Source organism: Odocoileus virginianus, chromosome 23 (assembly GCF_023699985.2).
Source record: "Odocoileus virginianus isolate 20LAN1187 ecotype Illinois chromosome 23, Ovbor_1.2, whole genome shotgun sequence".
Lineage (NCBI taxonomy): Eukaryota > Metazoa > Chordata > Mammalia > Artiodactyla > Cervidae > Odocoileus > Odocoileus virginianus.
This window is the reverse complement of record NC_069696.1, coordinates 20,054,296-20,067,265: the sequence shown is the minus strand read 5'-3', so window position 1 is coordinate 20,067,265 and position 12,970 is coordinate 20,054,296. Positions and strand designations below refer to the sequence as shown.

At 33.9% G+C, this 12,970-nt stretch overlaps 1 protein-coding gene across 4 annotated transcripts in view; it reads right to left on the bottom strand.

Moving 5' to 3' along the window:
* Positions 1-12,970, bottom strand: part of ATF7IP (activating transcription factor 7 interacting protein) — a 113,736-nt gene that overhangs the window by 81,260 nt on the left and 19,506 nt on the right. The gene's annotated exons all lie outside the window — the stretch shown is intronic.

Sequence of the window (12,970 nt, the reverse complement as noted above, 5' to 3'; positions counted from 1 at the left end):
TGAGACAAGTGCTCGGGCCTGGTGCACTGGGAAGACCCAGAGGGATCAGGTGGAGAGGGAGGTGGGAGGGGGGACTGGGATGGGGCATACATGTAAATCCATGGCTGATTCATGTCAATGTATGACAAAAACCACTACAATATTATAAAGTAATTAGCCTCCAACTAATAAAAATAAATGGAAAAAAATTAAAAAAAAAAAAAAAGAATACTGTTAGTGATAATGTACAGCAATGAGTAGCATACACTGCTGATATAAGACTTCAGTGTCATAACTATTTTCAGGGGCAAATAAGCAGAACTGTGTATCACTTTGATAGACACCAAAGGGCTTCCCCAGTGGCCAAGACAGTAGAGTCTGCCTGCAGAGCAAGAGACCCAGGTTAGATCCCTGGGTTGGGAAGATCCCCTGGAAAAGGGAAAAGCAACACACTCAAGTGTTCTTGCCTTGAGAATTTCATGGACAGAGGAGCCTGGTGGGCTACAGTCCGTGGGGTCCCAAGGAGTCTGACAAGACTGAGCCACTTTCACTTTGACACACCAAAGATACTTTAAGATATCCATCTTAAGTATTACTAATAATATGTAATGTTTTTAAAAGGTAATGTATCAGGATATCTACTGCTGTACTATAATGGCAAACAAACAAATTAAAAATCAATCCCTAATAGTTAAAAAATACTGGAAGATCCACTAAAGAATAAAGAACAATAAGAGAAATTAAGAACACAGTAGATATTCTTATTGGTGTGAATATTAAGTATACAACAAGTAGCTACAGAATTCAACATACTTAACAGTACAAACTTTGAAGTCAGACATACCCCTTTGAATACAGGTATGATCATTTCCTTCTTAATTACCTGTCCATGAGACTTCTCCTCTCCTTGCCTCAGTATTTTCATCTTGCCTACCTTCATAAAAATGTTATGGAAATTAATGAGGACATAAATAGAAAAGTCTCAGACATATAAGTAGTTAATAAGTATTCCAAATTTTATGCAATTATGCTTTAAAATGCAAAATAATATATTTATATAAGTATAAACATTTATACATGCATATAAGTGATATTTCGAAGTCTGGAAGGATAAATGCCAAACTATTTACAGCAGTTCGCTTGAGGAGAAGACAACATAAATACAAACTTTTACTTAGACCTCACATACCAGTTTCAATTTTCAAATGACAGCATATTTGTGTGATTTATCTTAACAGTTACGCTCATTGCACTTTTCCCAATCTCTTTCAGTGACGCGCCATTTGTGAATGCAGACAGGGTGGTGGCCCACAGACACTGAGCTCCGGAAGAGACGGGGAGGGAGGCTCCGGCTGAGAACGCGCACTCCCAGCCATGCCGTCAGCAGCAACAGCCCCATCAGTCACCTTGGTCAGCACACACCCAGAACAAAACGGGACTCTCAAGCACAAAGACGAGTACAGTCAATTAAAAATGTCAGGGCAGGGGGAGGTAGGGATCATACAAAGGACAAACAGAAAGCTAAGAGACACGACGGATATACCCAGAAGCAACAACTTTCATCCAAGAGGAATTACAGAAAAAAAGAACTGAGGAAAAAAAAGAGAAAAGTAAGAAAAAATTCACAGACCTAAAAAAAAAAAGTTTTCCAAAGAAAAGGTCTACTAATTACCAAAAGAGACTAAATTAAATTTTTTAACACTTAGATAGACATACTATGTTAAGATTTCAGAAAAGCCATATGAAGAAATACTAATAACTCAGAATTTTTAAAAAAATCATTTTAACTACAAAGGAATAAAAATTAAACTGACATCAGACTTGGCATCAGCAATACTAAATGCTAAAATAAAACAACAATATCCCCAAAGTCAGGGGGAAAGTTATTTTTAGCCTAGAATCCTATTGCCAGAAAATCAACAAGGATAGAAAAAATAAAAGTATTACTTGTGAGCAAAGACTGAGTTAATAGATTATTGCTAACACAATCTTATAAAGATATACTTACAGATAGAAGACAGCAAAAGACCTAGGAAGAAACTCAGATAAGGGAAATAGCAATGTTCCACAAAAGAAGTAAAACTCATGAGCAGACTAAAATAATTGAGGACCGACCATCTTTAAAACAAATATTCTGGAACAAAATACAAGATAATTACAAAATGGGAATTAATGGACTTTAACATTGTGGAATAGGGAACAAAGGAATAAAGAAAACTATCAATCTAAAAGTTACCTAGGCTTCAAACTGGGTAAAATGACAAAAAATGTCATCAAATATGTGCTATACATTACCTTATAATAAAATAGCATAGAAAGGTTGAAAACTAATAGGTAAAAATGATACATGAGGCAAATGCCAACCAAAAAAGAAGTATATGTATAAATATGTATTAATATGTAACATATTAAAAAAAATTCAAATTTAAAATCCAGTAATGGAACAAAAAAGATGTTTCTAATTAACAAAAGGAACAATCCATTAGAAACATTATGTCTGATATACCTAAATAATACCACTTCAAATCACATATACCAAAAATATATTTTTAAAAATTCAAGGAAAAACTAATAAATCCAGAAAGATAGACACACCTCTTTCTAAACTCTACAGATGAAAAAAACAATATTAAAAATGCATTTCTCAATTAACATGCTGAAGTGAAGAAATGAAGTCGCTCAGTAGAAAAGTAAATAGAATTGTATATCCAAAAAACCCAGAATACAAATTTTTATGAACAAAAATCAACATACATTGACTGTGCATGTGGTGACAAGGAAATATTAATAAATTCATAGACTACCCCCCAAAAAAAATTCACACAAGGCCACATTCTCTAGCCATAACTTAATACAGTTAGATAAACAATAATGAAATGAGAAGGAAAGTTATCTCCTTATAAATTTTTTAAAAAACTTTGGATTAAGGAGGACTCAGTGGTAAAATAATATAAACAACACAGTATTAACAAAATACCACCCAGGGAATTCAACTAAAATGATACTCAGGAGAAAACCTAAATGCATATATTAATAAAGAAGCACAAACTCAAAAATGCAAGTAAAAATTATAAACCCAAAGAAAGTAACTACAATAAAAATTGAACATTATCATGGGAAACTCAGTAAAACAGCAAGCCATCAATGAAATCCAAAACCAGCTCTTTGAAAGACTTCCGAAAGGAGGGAAACAAGCAAAGAAAATCAAAAGAAAGCATAATAAACCACATTAGAAATCAAGAAGAAAATATAATTATAAGATAGAACACTTGGTTCAAATATTTAAGTATATTACATGTTATCAATGGAATACATGAAAAAGACTTAGGGATTTTAACTTATTGCAAACTCAATAAAATTCAGCAGTGGGAAGTGGCTGCCAAAAATGTCAATGCAAACTTAAAACTAGATAACAGAAGTACACTGTCAGAAAAAAAGACCATTCTTTTTAGTAATGTATTTACTTATGAGCATAACAGATAAAAGAGACTTTTAAAAACAACAGAATAAACAGGAGGATGACCAGGCTAAAGAATGACCTAGAACAATGCAGTATATGAGCAAACGTTAGAAAAATGGTGAATATTTAGCCTAGAAAACACAAGAGAATTTTAATGGCTTTCTTTAAATAGTGCAGATTTGTCATGTAAAAAATACAGAGAGATACACAGAGAAACAGACAGACACAAGGTAGAGGGCAGGAACAAAACAATGAAAAGCCAATTTTGTCTCAAAATCTGCAAACGTTCATTGTTTTGGATGTCCAACAAAAGAAGGAACTGCCTTATAAAATTAGAGCCTTTCTTTTCTGTCATTAGAAATGTAGATGCAGAAGCCAGATAACTACCTGTCAAATAACAAACAGTAGATTCCAATGCAAGGTGTGATATTAGAACTACTAGATCACTCATGTCCATTTCACTTTGAAGATTTTCTAAGTCTACACTGCTTGCTAAACAAAACTTTTATTGCCTAAGAGGAACACCAAAACTAAAATTTCAAATTTCATTCCCTAGATTTTTGAATCATGCACACTCAAGCTTAACAGTCTCGAAGATTGCACATCTTTATTATGCTCATGGCCTTTATTTTTGTCTTATATGCCTCTTTTTAGGTTTTTTTCTTTATAGACAGAATATTCCTATTTTCCATCATCTTTCTTTGCCTTGACCCCTAACTCTAATAATAATCAATAAATGCCTCTGTTTTGGTCTAACAACTCCTTGCTTCTTTATCTATATACATATATAAACCAGTCTATCTCCACTGTCTTCCTAGCCCAACCTTCTCCCAAACACTGCCTCAAAGAGAAGTCTGAAAACATTTCCCAGCTGTGCTCTCTACACCAAGAGAACATATCCAGCCTCATTCTTCCACTGAACCTCAAGCACATTATTCAAAATTGATATATTTCTACTATCACTATTTCTCCAATTCTAGTGAAATTCTTTACTTAGAGGAAATATATCCACAAATATACATTTTTATACTTCAACAGAACATATATTAAAACAATCATTTTTAAAATCCCAAGCAATACAGTCAAAGGGCAACGGGAAATAGTTCGGGCCCCTGAAACATGAGTGTGCCTTTTATCACAGTTGACCTCTAGATTTTAAGTATTCAACTACTCAGTAATAAAGGACCAACTACCTTTCATCTAGAGAACTGAAGTCCCAACTAAAACCAGCACTTTCAGGTTGCAGAAAGAACCTGCTATTTAACTCCCAGAAGAATGCAAAGGCAGAGAACTGCCTACTCTAATTCCTTCCCTCCATTTCTCTAAACTAGCCTCACTACCCCCTCTTAGCTTCATTCAACTTTCTTACCTCCCCACTCTCATCCCTCTAAAACTGTTATATCAATCTGTATGTAATATATCTTATCATTGGCCATACTGATACAGTATGAAAGAGTGAAGGACAGGAGAGCCTGGCATGCTGCAATCCATGGTGTCACAAAGAGTCTGACAAGACTTAGCAACTGAACAACAATACTGATATATCATCAGTATGCATTTCTTTATAAACATAAATCTTTGTGTCTTTTCATGTGTGCTGAGTTGCCTCTGTTATGCCCGACTTACAATAATAGTTACCATATTCATTATTTTATATAGTTCTTTATTTTTTTTCAATGAGATTTTTTGCATGCAATTTTTCAGACACACAAAAAAATAATAATAAATGATCATGTACCTTTCACCGAGCTTAAGAAATAAAATATTAGACTCAACAAAATTTCTAATTAATAGATTCTTAAATTCACTTCATAAAATGGTGATGAATTTAAATATGTGGAAATGGAGATGATAAAGGGGGTAGGGAACACTTGACCATGTTATATGTATAAACATACATTATCTAATGTATGTTAATGAGTCACTTGTGAAAACATAAGCATTCTGATTTTGAGGTCAAAGGGGTACATTTAAACTAAAACTTCATGTTTAGTAAGGTTACAAAAAGTCATCGCTCTTCATGAACCAGTTGGTGTCACTACAACTGAGAACACAGTAACAGCACTATAATGAAGAGACCTAAAACTGATTTCCATGTAATAAGAACATATTGTATGCATGAATAATACTCATAGATGAAGCCTACTGTTAATTTCAATTTAAACCTGAGATAAATTAGAGAAGATGAAAATATTTTTAAGAAATCAAATCCAAGTATGCCATTTAGAATCTCCTGAAAATTAACATTAAACAATCTAGTAATCCTGGTATTAATAAAACTAAAAACAAAAAAAAACTTCCCAAAGGTGAGAGGCAGACATAAGGCCTGAGGAGGTAGGGGAGGGAGAAAAGTTATCATAGAAGAAGGACCTGAATCTCTTACCTGTGGGCAACTTGATACTGTGAAAAAGACTTCCTCTTCTGTTAACCACTGCTACTCAGTTCATTTGTATAAGCATAAAAGCTAATGCAGATTTCTAGATCAGCTTTTTTTGAACCTAAATTCCTTGTTTGGTACATATTCATTAAAAAAAAATAGGAATACAGTAGACTGGTTACATATTAAAGCTCCTTTCAGTGGGTCACAGCTGTTGTGTAGTTTGTGCAGCAAACATCCCATCAACCTCAAAAGCCAGAAAACATCAGACAGCATGTCAGTGAAGCTCACAGAACACTCAACGTACATCTTCCAAAGGACTGTTGCAAGTGAAGATGCCTAGAATCAGAATTCTTTTGTATAGCTTTCTATGCTGCCAACTATTAAGTCTTCAGCAACTGTGTGCAGTTAAGTACCTCCCACATATTACCCAATAGTATCAATAGGTACAAATCTACAAAAGCAGAACAGAAACTTAAAAGGCTTATAGCTTCTCACTACTTCACTTATTCACTGGCAATTGTGGAGGTCTCAGTACTCCTATTCTAATGCATCAACTCTGTTCTTTCAGTCCAAAAGGCTGCATTCTTATACATTCCAAACAGAAAATCCATGACACATATTATTTGCTGTCCTAGCACAGCCAGACTGCAGTTACAGCTAGCTGGCGCCAGGAAGAACAATTTACATAAAGCAGTCCTCATTTCATGACCAAACTGAAGAATACTGCTGAGTGAACCCTCCCCCATTTGTTCCCCAACAGGCACTGACTGGTTCTAGAATATATCCAGTTGTTTATTTACTAACATGATTAAAATCCAGGTAATAAAAAAACCAACTTAGAGTTCTTATATAACTGAAATTCTAATCCCACTACATCAAAAATATTTTTAACCCCCCAAGATATTCAAAAGCCTTAATCTGTGGCATGGATCAACATGATTACATAAATCCAATGATTGCTATTTTAACAACCATTAAAAATATAAATTATAATTCATATTAACTAAAAGCTGTCCTATTCTACTCTACAACTGCCTTTCAAAATTTAATTAATCATTTAAATAGTAAATGATCATTAAATAGACATGTTCTTAGAATCATACTGCTTTATGTTTTACCAGATAATAAGATAATACATCTTCAAGTGTCACTATTAGGATGTTTAAATTATTCGACATATTTACCACTGGTGAATACTACAAAAGTATGTACTCAATATCAACACTCAGGCGTGTTATATTACAAGTATCTACACAAGAACATATTTTGTGTGGCATATTCTTTTTGAACCTAAATTACTTATGTATTGTTTTAATGGATCAGATCTGACTGGGTAAAAATTGAGTCATTATCTATTAAAGTGTTAGTCGCTCAAGTCATGTCTGACTCTGCGACACGATGGGACTATATAGCCTCTGTCCATGTAAATTCTCTAGGCAAGAATACGGGAATGGGTTGCCATTCCCTTCTCCAAGGGATCTTCCTGACCCAGGGATTGAACCCAGGTCTCCTGCACTGCAGGTAGATTCTTTACCATCTGAGCCACCAGGGAAGTCCATTTACTATGCTAACTAAGGGTTATCCAAAATATGTTCCTTAATTTTTAATCTTATGTTCAGTTGTCTTAAAACATAGGTCTTAAATTATCCCTACTGTGCAATAAATAAGGCTCTAAATAAGGAAATGATAAAGCTATATAAAAACAGGAAGTGGTAGACTTCTAATATGTGGATAATCCTAAATGCTACCTACATTATCTCTGATAAGCAGTAGTAGATTTCCTCAAACAACTATATTCTCTTCTTAGGATCTGTTCTCCACCGGCATCAGATGAAGGGACAGGGACAAATATATAAGATTGTGTGACTTCATACAGTAGACACCGTGCAAGTTAACACGTGGTGGGAGGAAAGATTTTATACCAAAAGAACAATTGATCATAAAATCTCAGAGTCGGAAATCATCTAAGTATTGTATTCATTCCAGTTTTAATTTTGGTTCCCCTCTCTCTCTCTCTACTTTATACACCCAACTCTTTGAATAAATGTACTTTAAAATCAAAAGACTTAAAGTCCTTTAGTCCATCATAAAATATAATGTTAATAACAAGTATTTAGAGAATAAATTAATCCCAACAATGAATTAATTAATCATAAAAAGCTCAAATTTTCTGCAGCCTGCTTACCTAAGTGCCAAGAATGGAAATTACCACACTAAATTAAAGTTGAGAAACACTGAGAAACAATGTTTCTCAAACAAAGAATCAAAGTTTTATTCCCAATCCATTACAGGTTAGTGCTCTTGTAAAACACAATGAAGATGAGTTATCTGGGGGGTGAGGGAAGCATATAAAATATATGACTTTTATTCTTTGATCTGATTAAAAATTATTTTCTTAGATTGATGTAAAATTTTCTAGACATTCTTAATTTTAGTTATCTAATGGAGGACCAGGAGCAGATGAACTGATAAATGACCCTGAACTGACCCACAGAACACATTTTGAGTAGGGTTCACCTAGCTAGTCACTACCCCATCCCACCTCCAGCATCTTCAGTTGAGCGTCTCATATTTATTTCTATGTTCCTTTTTTCCCTGCCCCAATGTAAACTCCTTGACAGCAAGGGATCTTGTATTACAGCCATCAAAACAGTACCTGGCAAATTAAGAGGAGCATAATAAATATTTATTAAATTTGTTGATTCAACCGATCAATTCACAGTATGTTTTTGTTTCACTCTATCATGCTGCCCGAGCACAAATAAAAACTTAAACACCTTGCTCTCGGGCATTGTTACTGTGTATCAGCCAGGGCCCTTACCATCCTCTCTCCCTAAACCCTTTTCTAGAGTACCTAGTACCCCAGACCTCTCAGTTCATAATGATTAAAAAAAGAAACACAGAGCAAAACAAAGCATACTGGAGGGAACCTTGTGAGGAACAAACAACCAATCTTACTCATACTTTATTTGTATCATACACTACACTAGGTACTTTGTCTTGCCCATTTAAATCCCAGTATCAACTCTATATGGTACTTTATCCCCATTTTAAAGAAAACTGAAATTCTGAAAATAAGCAAATAGCCTCCATCCTATAAAAAATAATGCACAGGACCAATTGAGCACTTACTATAAATAGGCATTATATTGACACTCTGAGCACTATTCTAACAAATGAGTGGAAGAACATGAATCCACCTTGACCCTGTTTGATTCTAAAATTCGTATTCTTACCTATAGTCCAACCATCTTCCTCATTTAATGGTCACAAAATGGCATCTAGAACTTAAATAATTTATCCAAACTATGCAACTACTCACTAGCAGCACCAAAACGATCACTTCCTGACTTCTACACTAATACTTTCCGCTCTGCATGCCATGATACTTGTATGTCAGAAAAAGAAAAAAAAGCATCAGTCAGATGACTCGACTGGGCAGTACTGTCTGGTTTACTTCAGCAGAGAAGGTAGATGCCCTCAATAAGATGCAGAAGCAACTCTAGACTTTTTTTCTGGTGTTAAACTCCCCCTTCTCATTAAACCCAAAGATTTATTGAGTAAGCACTATTTTCATCATTTCTGTATTTACACATTAATGTCCAATAACAGACTATTACAAATTACTAATAGAGAACACTCAGTGGAAGTTCTAACCTGAGCAATTTATTAACAATCCCTTATGTGAGTAAACTTTACGCTTTCTTCCAAATCACTTTCTCTTTCAGGAGTGTAAGAAGTGGGAAAACAAGGGAGTCAATCAATGTTTCTTGTGCAAGTTAACTGGATTTTCAATTTTCCCTAAAGCTTTTCTAACTTGAATCACTTTTCTAGCACATCACTGGAGTTACCAATGTCATGGCATTACATGAACACTAAGAAGCTGGCATACTCTGGAAAATGTGGAATTCAAATTCCCATCAGATCACAATTATACACTACCATGTTTCATGGATCATCAAGGAAGTCTTCACATAGTTGAGATGGTAAATCTTTTATACATGGAAGTGAAATATTAACAAAAACAAGTATATATAGTGGCCTCTGAAATTATTTAGTCTAGTACAGTGAAGAGAACTTTCTATTAGGAACTTACTCATTTTAAGTGCTAATATTTCTTAATCAATTTAAGCAAAACTCTTTTATAAAGTTCATTCCATTTACCTGTGCAGTAAATTGTGCATCGTGAATATAATTTAACATTTTCTATTCAATAGCACCATTAAAAACATCAATAGTGATATAACAAATAAATATAGTGACAGATTTAATACAGTGATAGCATGTAAAGAGAATTTATTATCACTTTAAAAGACTTTGAGGAACTTAAATGTTCCTAGTTTGTATTTTTTTAACTACTTTACTTTCAAATGAATGTCACTTTTTGCTGAAGTCAGTGGATCTCCTTCAATCAGTAACCATGGTACTCTAATATAAAATCCAGGACAAGACAATGTGCCGTATCTTCTAAAGAGTAAGCTGATTTTACATATGCTATCTCTCCTACCACATGAAGTAGGTTAGATTTTACTTATGTTTACTTTCTTCGGGATGAGAAGCTGTATGTTAGGCATTAACGGCCGCCAACAATCTGTGAAGTAAGCAGGATAGGGATTTTAAAGAAACAGCTCACAGGAGCCCAGAAGGTAATGTGAGGCAATGAAGAGGACCAGCTGTGAGGAGGAGGCCCTATCTGAAGGAGTTTATGTACTCAACTGCAGACAGATTATTTTTCTCAAGCAAAATACATTTCTAGCACTACCCAATATTCTAGTTTCTAAAAGATGAGACATGCAGATTTTTGTGTAAAATCTGGCAACTTTAAGTGTTAGAGAAATATAGCAATGGTTAAAACATTAAAGAAGTCTGCTCACTGCCAGTTTTTGGCCACCAAAAGAGAACTACACTGAAAGGACTCTCATCTGTATTGAAATATATAAAACTCTTTAGGCCCTGAATTCAAATTATCTCTTTAGAAAAAGTTATTTTCTCACCGCATGTGTGGACTAATCAGCCAGACTGGAACCAAACATTTCTCCTACTCTAATTCTGCAATGACAACATTCTATACTGGCTTGACTTAATAAATACATCTGTCACTACCCACATACAGCAAAGGAAGGCTAATTTAATCAACAGAGAGGACCCAGGAGTACAAATATGAATATATCAATTACCAGGTGGATATAATGGTGTTAGTTACCACTTCTTAGCATGAGTTCTATGAGAAATTTCCCATTCTTTCTGAACAGAACACATTCCCTGATCCAATTGTATTTGATATAGTATATGACATCTGAGAAAAGAAACTGAAGAGCATTCAAGTACTACAGGAAAGTTAGCATACTAGATATTTGTGGAGTATTTTCTGGTATTATTCAAAAACATTAAGTAAATCGCCAACATATCCTTGCCAAATAGATAGGATTTTTTCATTTCATAGATAAGGAAATGAGAGTCAGAAAATGTAAAAGTTAGCCAAGAAAAAGGTAGCAAAAGTAGAATTCAAATATAGGTTTGAACTCTTGGTCAATGTTCTTTCTGCTACCTCAACGTTTCTCTTGAAGGTTTATGCTAGCAAAATGGCTTGTGAAAAGGGATAAACAAATGAGGAGGGCAAAAAGTGACAAAATAATAATGTAACACCTTAATTACCCAGATTTACTATGCCCTCAATTATTGAGCATAATAGCCAACATGGAATTCAGCATAGAAAATTTAAAAACTGTCACCAATCCTAAAAGTAATAATCCCAGTGAGGTCAAGTTTATGTTTATAGTTGCTTATGTTCATAGCTGCAAAAGTGCAACATGGCATTGAAAGAATTAGAAATGAGTAACCGCAGTGTATTGGTGTTTCCCCTTGTCTAAGTAATCATCAGTGGATTCATCTTGTGGAGGGTAAGGTGGATGTAAATTTTATAGTCCACAATAGAAGGCAAGAAGAATGGATCATTAAAATTTCCCTGAGGCCCTACTCTGAAGGTTAACATAAATTGATCAATAATTTCAACCTAGTCAGTTTCTCTCCAGCAATAAAGAATATAAAACCAAGTAGCTGGTTTACATCATATGTAATTTTTGAAATACAGTGAGCTGTTTGTACTGTAAGAAGCCAAAAAAATAAGAGTGATTAGAGTCACAGCACATTCACTTTCCTATTTCATACTCTAGGGCAAAACCTTACTGAAACAAAATGCACAATGGATAGAATCACTCACATATATTGGATTTGTCACACATATTGGATTCACAGTTCTTTTACTTTTTCACAGGCAAGGTCATACGTACATTTACATAAAGAAATGTTCAGATTATGAAAATTCATTACAGCACACAAAAAAAGTCCTAATAACTTTACAAAGTAATAAATTAATACATAAAACGAACATACTGCAGCTGTTGATAAAATTGAGCTAATGATCGCAGATACATATTAGGCCACTGAATAAATAAATACTGATTAAGTTAGGAAAAACAAAAATGTTGCTAAAAAACTTTAAAAATAAGAACAAGTAAAACAATTTCAGGGCAAGGAAGCAATCTTAAACTGTTAAATCATGCAAATATAGGTCTTACACACTACTTTCATGAAAATTTGTGTAACAGAAATGAAGGATATACGTTCTAGAGTATTTTTCAAGTTCAAGCTGAATTCCACAGTCCCTTAGCACCTAGACATCTACAAATAGGTGACCTAGATCCTAAAGACCATAACTGTCATACATGATCTGGTTTCTATCATTTTCATCATAACAGCCTAATTGTTCTCATTTTATTAAGTTTATAATAAGGAGATGTCATAAGTTTACATTATAAAATACACAATAAATACAGCATTCATATATCCCTTTTATATGCTAGGATTCTTCATAACAATATAAGATGCAAAAAGTTGCTATTTTTTAGAAGCTGCTGTATTTAGAAAGTTCAAAACTTACTGTTCTAAGTCATATTAGTCAGGGATATATTCATAATACTCTATTGATAAAGATAGAGGGATGCACTATATCATTTAGAAAAAAAAATTTTAAGTACTGCTTAAATATCAGCACTCTAATTATAAATAACTGTTCTGCTCTCTGAAATAATACAATAACAAAAATTTAATTCTCCTTTCTGGGTCACTACCGACTTCCAATATCTCAATAA